Source organism: Gavialis gangeticus, unplaced genomic scaffold (genome assembly GCF_001723915.1).
Source record: "Gavialis gangeticus isolate Ggan-Ray unplaced genomic scaffold, GavGan_comp1, whole genome shotgun sequence".
Taxonomy (NCBI): Eukaryota; Metazoa; Chordata; order Crocodylia; family Gavialidae; genus Gavialis; species Gavialis gangeticus.
The window spans coordinates 9,374,331-9,384,071 of NW_017728994.1; positions in this window are offsets into that span (position 1 = coordinate 9,374,331).

The following is a 9,741-nucleotide window of genomic DNA, read 5'->3' on the forward strand; positions in this document are numbered from 1 at the left end:
AAGGCAATCTTTGCTTAAGATGGCAAAATGACCACAGTGTAGATTTTGGAAGTGCTACAAGAGGCATTTTCAGCAAGGCATTTCACATAATTAGCATATCCAGCTAAGCAAAAGACATTATCTGCATTTTAGGTTAAACAAAAAAGGCATAAAAGGAAATAGCTTACTAAAAAGTTTTAGCCTAAAGTCCAGTTTCTCCCAAACAAATGGTGAATGACTAAACTTGAATATATGAAGTGTACACACAAATATGACTTAGTCATATTAATACCATTAATAAGTAACTTTGTGTAGTTTATGTATTGCTATACTGTAAATGCATGCTGTATCCAGACTGTTAGTGATTGTAGAGAGAAATGTAAAGCAGGTACCTTTGCTAGTATAACTATGAAGTAAGGACAGGAAAGTAGAAAAGTTTTAGGTCAGTGAGGAAAGAGATAAAAGATATACTATTTCCCCAAAAATGCTGTTTCATAAAGACACAATGGGCATGTCCACGTGTTCATTAATGCGCCTTTGCTACTGCACCTTCAGTTTAGTACCTCTAATATGAGGTAGTACATAAAGGGGCACTAGCCTGTGCTAATGCACAGTAGTAAAGGCAAACAGTTTTTTGGGATGCTTAATATGTGGTAGACTAATCCTACTGCTCATTAGCACATTAGCAGAGTTTTTGCTGTGATACACTAATGCACAGTAGAACAGTCTGCTGTGCATTAAGGCATCCTATGTAAATGTGCCCAATGTGGTTATTTGACATCTTCTGGGATCACTAAATAACAGGTTTACACTAGTTCTTAAAGGTTGCAGAAAATCTATGAAGATTGAAACTAGCCAACCAGAATATATTTGTTAGAATTAGGTGTATATATACCTGGGCTTCATTAGAGGGAAATCTCAGGAGAACACAGACTTCTAAAAAGACTTCATGCTGGCATGACCCCATTTTCCTGCACTGGCCCCCTCTCTAGTCAGACTACAGGTACAAAATTTGTGCTCAACTGTAACCAGAAACCAAGTAGGCACTGAGATAAATGTGTAGCTTGGTTTTTGGTGCAGATGATAGACTCTTCCATTATGTTTTTTCTCAGTATCTAGCCCACCAGAACCTGGAATCCAGGTGACAGTTTTCCTAGAAGATTGTCACTATCTTTTTCCTCCTTTTGTCACTGAGAAGCCATATCTGATTACACATACAAGCTAACCTGCATATGCTAAGCAGCTAGATATGAATTGGAAGTGAATAGCAAGTACCACTTATCTCCTGTTTCTCCAGTTCTATAACATTGCTAGTTGATAGTGTAAACAGAAAACAATTATTGAAAATGAATAACAAATGCTTCAGATTTACAGGTTAGTTCTTTTATGACCCCTAATATCTTCCTGTAGTAGAAACCTGGCTCTATTGTCTGCCCTCAAAGAAAGGCAAGGCAGTAGCTTAATGCAAGGCACCTTGGGAACTTTAACAAGAACAAACAGAAAAGCACCTGAGAAATCTAGGGAATTTGGAAGCTCCTGGGAATAGGTAGCACCTGAACAGGGGCTTTCAGTACTTAATAACACTGGGCCTTTATACATGTACTCCAGGAGGTGGGGGATAGGTGCTTTAATTAGCGTAGTTCCAAGAGCTACTCTAGTTGAAAGCACCCAGAGTGTCACATGTATCAGTGTCCCCAGGCTGAGAAATGGTGGCAGGGCGCTTTGAACTAAAGTTTATTGAATGAGCTTTAAAGTGCCCAGTGTGGGGCACATTTTCCAGTGTGGGGATGCTGACACACATGATGATGGAGTCTGCTGGAGCATGGTAATTGCCACACTCCATCAGACTTCATTAATAGAGTCTGCTCTGATGTGTTGTAACTACAGAATATCAGAGCAGCCTTCCTACACATGTATAAGAGCCCCTATATTCTAAATATGTCTCACTTAAAATTCCTGCATTCTTTTTTTGGATCTGGCTGTTTAGGTGCCACCATATAATCTTAGCCTCATTGTTGTCATAGGGAGACTACATATGAAGGCAGTTCAGTAAGTTATTTTGCTTCTTCCTCTGTGTAGCTGGGTCCAGACCTGTGCACCATGTGCTCACTATGGACAATGACGCCTTTAAGTCCCTTAAAAAGGGTAGGATGGATCAGTTAGGTTCTGTTAGGTTGTTTGGAGCCTTATATCAGATACCAGTTTGCATTTGTGTTGACTCTTTCTCACTCTGCCTCGAGGTATTGCCACTCAGGAGGACTCTCCCACACTTAAAGTAGGTTGACTCATTCTGATGTGCTGGAGGCCTAATTGGCTTTCTGGTCCTATCTCTCTTTGCAGGAGGTCTTTAAGTCATTTAAGGGGTTGCCAACAAAGCAGGAGCTCTTTGCTCAAGATTTGTGAACCAGAATAAGACTTTTGATCTTGTTTCTTATTTTGTCTCCTGTTCTTGACATTCAGAACCTGTGATTATAACTCTGGATGTTGTGTTTCTTCTAATACTTGAACATGACACCTTGAACCCAACACTGAGTCCCTGATTCTTCTGTCTTATCTGATACTTAGTTTTGATAGTGCTGAACATGCTGGGGCAACAGAGCAATAGCACACTACATAGTACTTCATCAAGAAAAGCTGTTTTGTTAAAATAGCACCAGATAACACATATACATTTTTGGAGGTTTTTATGAATTAAAATTTAACTTAGCTTTGATTTTATTTCTAAACTCTTCTAGGCAATGATGCAATGGGAAATGTCCCATATACTGCAAATCAGTATATAAAATTGTACACAATGAAAAATGAATAGTACACTCAAAATATTTCTCCAGAGAAGTAGAAAAGTTTGCTGACCAATGGTTTTTAGTAGCTTCATACAAACAGATCCCCTTAAGGCTTAGGTATATGGTGCTTAATCATATGTGTAGCCACAGAATCATAGAAAATTAAGGTTGGAAGGGACCTCAGGAAGTCATCTAGCCCAACCCACTGCTCAAAGCAAAACCATCCCCAACTAAATTATTCTCGCCAAGGCTTTGTCTAGCTAGGTCTTAAAAACCTCCAAGGATGGAGTTTCCACAACACCTCCGGGTAATCTCTTCCAGTGTTTTACTACCCTCCAAATGCAAGAGTTTTTCTTTCTAATACCCAACCTAAATTTCTCTTGCTTCAAATTGAGACCATTGCTCCTGTTTCTGTTATCTGCCACCACTAAGAACGGTCTAGCTACATCCTCTTTGGAACCACCCTGCAGGGAGTTGAAGACTGCTATTAAATCTCCTCTCAGTCTTTTCATCTGCAGACTAAGTAAGTCCAGTTCCCTCAGCCTCTCCTCACAACTCATGTGCCCCAGCCCCCTCACCATTTCATTGCCCTCTGCTAAACTCTATCCAATTTGTGCACATCCTTTCTGTAGTGGGGGGGAGGGTGGGGTGCAAAACTGGACACACTACTCCAGATGTGGCTGTACCAGTGCTGAATAGAGTGGAAGAATCACTAGCCTTGGTCTTCTGGCATTGCTAATACTAATACAGCCCAGTATGCCGTTAGCCTTCTTCTTAACAAGAGCACACTGTTGGCTTATATTCAGCTTACTGTCCACTGTAACCACCAAGTCATCTTATGCAGAGCTGCTGCTTAGCCAGTCAGTCCCCAGCCTGTACCAGTGCATGGGATTGTTCCATGCAAAGTATAGGACTTGCACTTTTCCTTATTGAACCTCATGAGATTTCTTTTGTTCCTCCAAGCTGTTGAGGTATCTACTACTCCCCACAACTTGTTATAATCTGAAAACTTGCTGAGGGTGCACTCTATCCCATTTTCCTGGTAATTGATAAAAATATTAAACAAAACCAGCCCCAAGACTGAAACCAGCCCCTGGGGCATTCCACTTGATACTGGATGCCAACTAGACATTGAGAGCACATATACATGTGACAGACTTCTGCTCTGATGTTGGCTAATTAGCATGCATTGGAGCAGACTCGATTAATTGAGTCTACTGAAAGTCTGCTGGGAGTCTGTCTCTGCATCATGTGTATTTAATGTCTCTGCAATTCAAAATGGTGGCAGGGGCAATTTAACTAAAGTTTGTCAAATGAGCTTTAGTTAAAGTGCCCCTACCACCATTTTGAAGCCCAAGATGCTACATGCTATTGGGGTGCTTTAATTAGAGTGGCTCTCAGAGTTATGGAGCATGTGTATAGATGCCATAAGCCATTGACTACTACCTTCTGAGCCTGACGATTCAGCAGGTTTCTATCCTCTTTACATTCCATTCATCCAACCCATACTTCCTTAGAATGCCTGTGAAAATGTTGTGGGAGATTGTATCAAAAGCTTTGCTAAAGTCAAGGTATAACACATCTATTGGCCACCCCGCATCCACAGAGCCAGTCATCTCATCATAAACAGCAATTGGTTAGTCAGGCATGACTTGCCCTTGGTAAATCCATGCTGACTGTCCTTAATCACCTTCTCCTCCACGTGCTTAGAAATGGATTTTTTGAGGTACTTCTCCATGATTTTTCCAGGAACTGAGGTGAGGCTGACTGGTCTGTAGTTCCCTGGATTCTCCTTCTTCCCTTTCTTAAAGATGGGCACAATATTTGCCCTTTTCTCTCCCACTTGCCACAAGTTTTCAAAGATGATGGCCAGTGATGCTGCAGTCACATCAGCCGACTCCCTCAGCACCCTTAGATGCATCTCATCTAGTTCCATGGACTTGCACATATCCAGCTTTTTAAATCATCCCTAACCTGTTTTTTGCCCCAGTTGGCTGCTTACCTCCTCCCCAGACTGTGCTGACAGGTGCAGTAGTCTGGGAGCTGACCTTGCCATGAAGACTGAGGTGAAGAAGGCATTGAGAACTTCAGCCTTTTGTGCCTCTGTCACTGTGTTGCCTCCTGCATTTAGTAAAGGACCCACACTTTCCCTGGTCCTCCTCTTGTGGATGACATACTTGTAGAAATCCTTTTTACTCTTCATGTCACTTGCTAACTGCAACTCCAGTTGTCCTTTGGACTTCCCAATTTCATCCCTGCATGCCGTAGCTTTTGTCCAATTTTCCAATTCTTATAAGCTTCCTTCTTGTGTTTTAGGTTAGGTCTTCTGCTATACTTGTGAGTCTTCCTACATATTTGGGTTGTTTGTTTCTGCATCCTCAGTAAGTTTTCTCTAAAGTAAAGCTAACTCTCTTGGACTCCTTCCCACCTCAGACTGGCCTCCCAGGGGATCCTGCCCATGATTTCCCCAAGTGAGCCAAAGTCTGCTTTTATGAAGTCCAGGGTCCATATTCTGCTACCCTCTTTCCTTCCTTTCCTCAGGATCCTGAACTCAATTATTTCATGCTTGCTGCTGCCCAAGTTGCCATCCACTACTACACTCCCCATCAATTCTTCCCTGTTTGCGAGCAGCGGGTGAAGAAGAGCATGGCCCCTAGTTGACCTCTCCAAAACATGCACCAGGAAGTTACCCCCAAAACTCTCCAAACATTTCCAGGATTGCCTGTGCACTGCTGTATTGCTTTCCCAGCAGGTGTTAGGGTGATTGAAGTCCCCTATGAGAACCAAGGCCTGTGTTCAGGAAGCATTCACTAGCTTTTTGAAGAAAGCCTCATCTACTGCATCCTCATGGTCTATAGCCCTTATAATCAGGACCATATGTGTGAAAAGGGGCAATCATAACTTTATTTCCTGTGCTAATATTCTTGTTTTTATTCCTAAACCATAAGCATTACTACATACTTTTCTTGTCAAGATGAATTTTGTTTCAGAAAAATAGAAAAGTGGCCTGATAGCAAAACTTTTAAAATGCTTTAAATCATATTAGTATCTATAATTCAGTGGGCCAAATAATAGGAATAACTAATATATGACAGAAAGCTAATAGAACATATAGACAGCCACTGTTAAAGATAAAGTTTGTTATAAGAAATAGATGTAGGTCTATGAGGATATCTTACACTGCACCTTGTTATCACACAAAACATTTAGAACTATATTAAGGTTTGTTTTATATACAGTGCTATTAATGTCACCTGGAATCATATGCCGTTTTATTGTAAGGAAAGAATCTTTTGCATAATTTTTGCTGTTCCCTTTGTCTGGACTGCTCTTTTGACCGGGTGTGTATAGATGAAATGGGGGCCCTAAATTGAAGCGGTGGGTTTTTTAAAAACACCACTTCAATTTAGGGCCAATGAAACTCCCGTGTTGTGCACACACCCTGCCAACTTACCTGCCTCTCTGGTGGTGGGGATGGGAGGGTGAGCTGTCAACAGGCAGAATGTGTCCCTGGGCTGCGGAGGGGGCTGGTGCTTCCCTCCGTGGCAGCAGCAGTCCTGCCCCACCAGATGGCACCCTCCCATAGGTACCCAGCTTCGGCAGTCTTGGGGTCACTGCAGCCATGGATGGAAACACTGGGCCCCTGCACAGTTCAGGCAGGCAGGCTCCTGTGTGGCGGGGTGGGGGAGGAATCAGGCTTGCCGCTTTTCTTAGGTGAAGCCTAACTTCCTGGGCTGCTGCTAGGCTGCCTGCAGGGCTTCCTGCAGCACCATGGAGCTGCACAGAGTCCAGTGCTTCACTCTGCAGCTGTAGGGGAAGCCAACTAAAACTCCTCCTCAGAGTTTTAGTTTGCTGCATCCCAAGTCATTTAAGGTGCATTACATCGCCAAATTTCCTACAGCAGCTGGAAGTAATGTGCAATACACCACCGAGGTATGCAAACACTGACACCATTACAGTGGTGAAAAAGCATTTAGCCTGCTTTAAAGTGTCATGCACACATGCCCCTCGTTTCATCTATACATGGCCACTGTTGCCTTCTGTTTATTAAATCTCAGCTGATTTCCCTGTGAATGTGTAATTTTATCTATTTATGATTTTTTCAAATTGAACCTTTATTATCACAGAAAATAGATGAAATCTAACAAAAAAAATAAGACATGCAGACTAGATTCCACACTAGATTATCATAGAAAAAATGGTTTCTCTTAATGGTTAACTTCAACTGTAGTAGAATTGGGCTCTTTATCTTTTGTGATGTTAGAAAGTTATGAACCTTATTCTCTTATATTCCAAATAATTCTGGCTGATCCTTCCATTAATATTACTGAAATTAATTAAGATTTTGCTTCCAGAAAGATTACTTTTGTCCCTTTCTCTATGGCCTGATTAACAAATGAAAAATCCTACTTTAAGCTGAAAGATCACTGATAATACAAAGAGGCTTAAGAAAAAATGAGGCTTGATTCATTTACCTATAAAACAAAACCAATTTTGTAGGAATAAGCAGAAAAATGATGTTGTCTCTTTAAAAAATTTAGAGATTTTGTAATTTTTACATATAAATAAAATATTCTGCATGTTTGAAAACTAAAAACAAAAGAGCCAAAATACAGATTGATTATTAAAATCAATTCTTTTTTTTATCCTTTAAAACCATAGACAGGAATGTACATTTCCACAAATGTGGAGGCCAAACAATGAATCAGAACATTTCCTAGAACACTGAATGACATTTTTTTCCAAAATTTGTTTCCTTTTAACTATTGTCAGCATAAGAATGGGTTCCATTTGCAAGTAAAATAAATAAAAGAATGGAACAATTATACACATCGCACACTCCTTGAGACACAGTTATTGTCATAGGCACTATGATTTTTTTTTCCACAGAAATGGGAGGGGGGGGAGGATTGAGTGGAGGAAGAAACAGTTGAAAAGAAACAATTTCTCCCCTTTTTAATGTGTTTAGGGTGTAATTTTTATATCCACTACCTGGAAACTTTCTCAGGCTATTCAGATCTGTTATCCTGAAGCTGGAGCACGCTCATAATCATATATGTTAATCATATACGTTTTGACAAATAAATGAATGTGCATATACTTTTTATATAGGTACAGAAGGCCCCAAATTCAACTAAATGTTCCACAGTAATCCTATTAACAACAGAAACAATTTTATTCTCCATATTTTAGTTAATGCTTTAAGACTTTCAAATGCTAAGGAAAAGACTTCACAACATACACTTTGTGTACTTTTCATATCCATATCAGTCTTGTTTCATGCATATCTAAGAATCATTTTCATTAAGGTAAACTCATAGTTTTATATGACATTACAAATCTTCACTGATTAATATGGGAAACATGTTCCCAGGAAACAGAACTAAAGTATGGGTCTGCATTAAAGAGTATTCTACTTGAAATAGAGCTTAATTCACTCCAGCACATTTCAATGAAAAGTTTGAGATATTTGGTAGGTGTTAACACAGATATCAGTGGCCAAGTAAAAAAAGTCAATCAGATTTTTATTAAGCTGCCTTAATATAACCATTGATTAAATTGTGGGTGTTGAAAGCCTATTTAATCAACAAATCAGGCACATTATCTGCAAGATTATTTTTTTCCCTTGCATTTTCCCAGCTATAAAAGTTGGACATTCCCAGTGAAGGAACAATGTCTCTTCATTTAATTTTAACTGGTTTTAAAATGAACGGTCTCTCCAGACTGCAACTGAAAACTGTAAAAAGAGCAGAGCTGAACAGCAGCTGGGGAGCATGGTATGCGGTTATTGCACGATCAGTAAAAGAAGCTGAAAGGAACAGGCATCAAAAACACAATAAAATAGCATATAAAATAAGATGTTGTGTAACTGGTTGTGAAAGGAATTGCTTTCTCAGAATCCTAGCATATGTGTGTCGAGCTAACTTTCATACTCTGAATTTCTTTTGTATCTGGTGCTTAAGTAGAGATAGTTTAAAAATATACATACGTATATATATTTAAAAACAAAAGCAATGTTTCAAAGTTGTTTGCATTTAGTGAAGTTAAAAGTGGACTTATTTTAAAATGGCTTTTGTTAAATACTTTGCTATTGAGAGAGAGGACACTTTCAACATCAAGTAAACATTTATTCTGTCTAAAAATTTTTGATCAGCCCCTCTCTTGTGCATACATAAATAACAACCCATCCTAAGTCCTCCACTCACAACCACCGAAGCACTTAGTTCTGGGCAGGATTTCTGGGCCTATACAAAATACTATGTTAATTTTTTTGCTCTGGGTCCATACATCTGAAGTGGCAGTCACCCTCAGGGTATTCATCACCTTTCAACATTTTGAGGCTGTGCAGACACATTGATAAAGGTGTCTCAGACAGTATCAGGAATTTCAAAATAAAACCATTTTGTGTGCAATGATAATTTACTGGACCACTTTTCTACACAGTAATAAATGGTGAGTATGTTCAACAATGTTGCCATCAGTGTTCCCACTGCTGCTAGTTTCCTATTCACTGCATGCAACATTGTTTTATTTTGAAATTTGCCACTGTTTCTGAAACACCCTTGTAAAGACACATAAAAGTAATTGTGACTTTGATTTCCTACAGCAGTGCAAAATGAGTTTCAAGATGGACTCTAATCATGTTAAACATTTTCACAGGATTGATAAAGACCATTTATACTTGTATAAATCAAATCCAAGGGACTATGAACAATTGACTAGTTTTCAACAGACTTTGGTCTGTTTTCCTGCCATGCTCCATATCTGTAAATATATAATGATGATGAGAGGTTTTTCTCTTTTTTCATTTCGTGAAAAATGCAATTTATTTGCAATATGGCATTTAGAAAAAGGCAGAAACATTCACACATTGCCCAAAGTAACCAGCTCCCTTTAGACTATCATTCCTTTTGTAAGAAGCAAGTATTTCTATGCCTCTTGCATATTTCCTGGACCATCCCAGTTATAACATCATTCC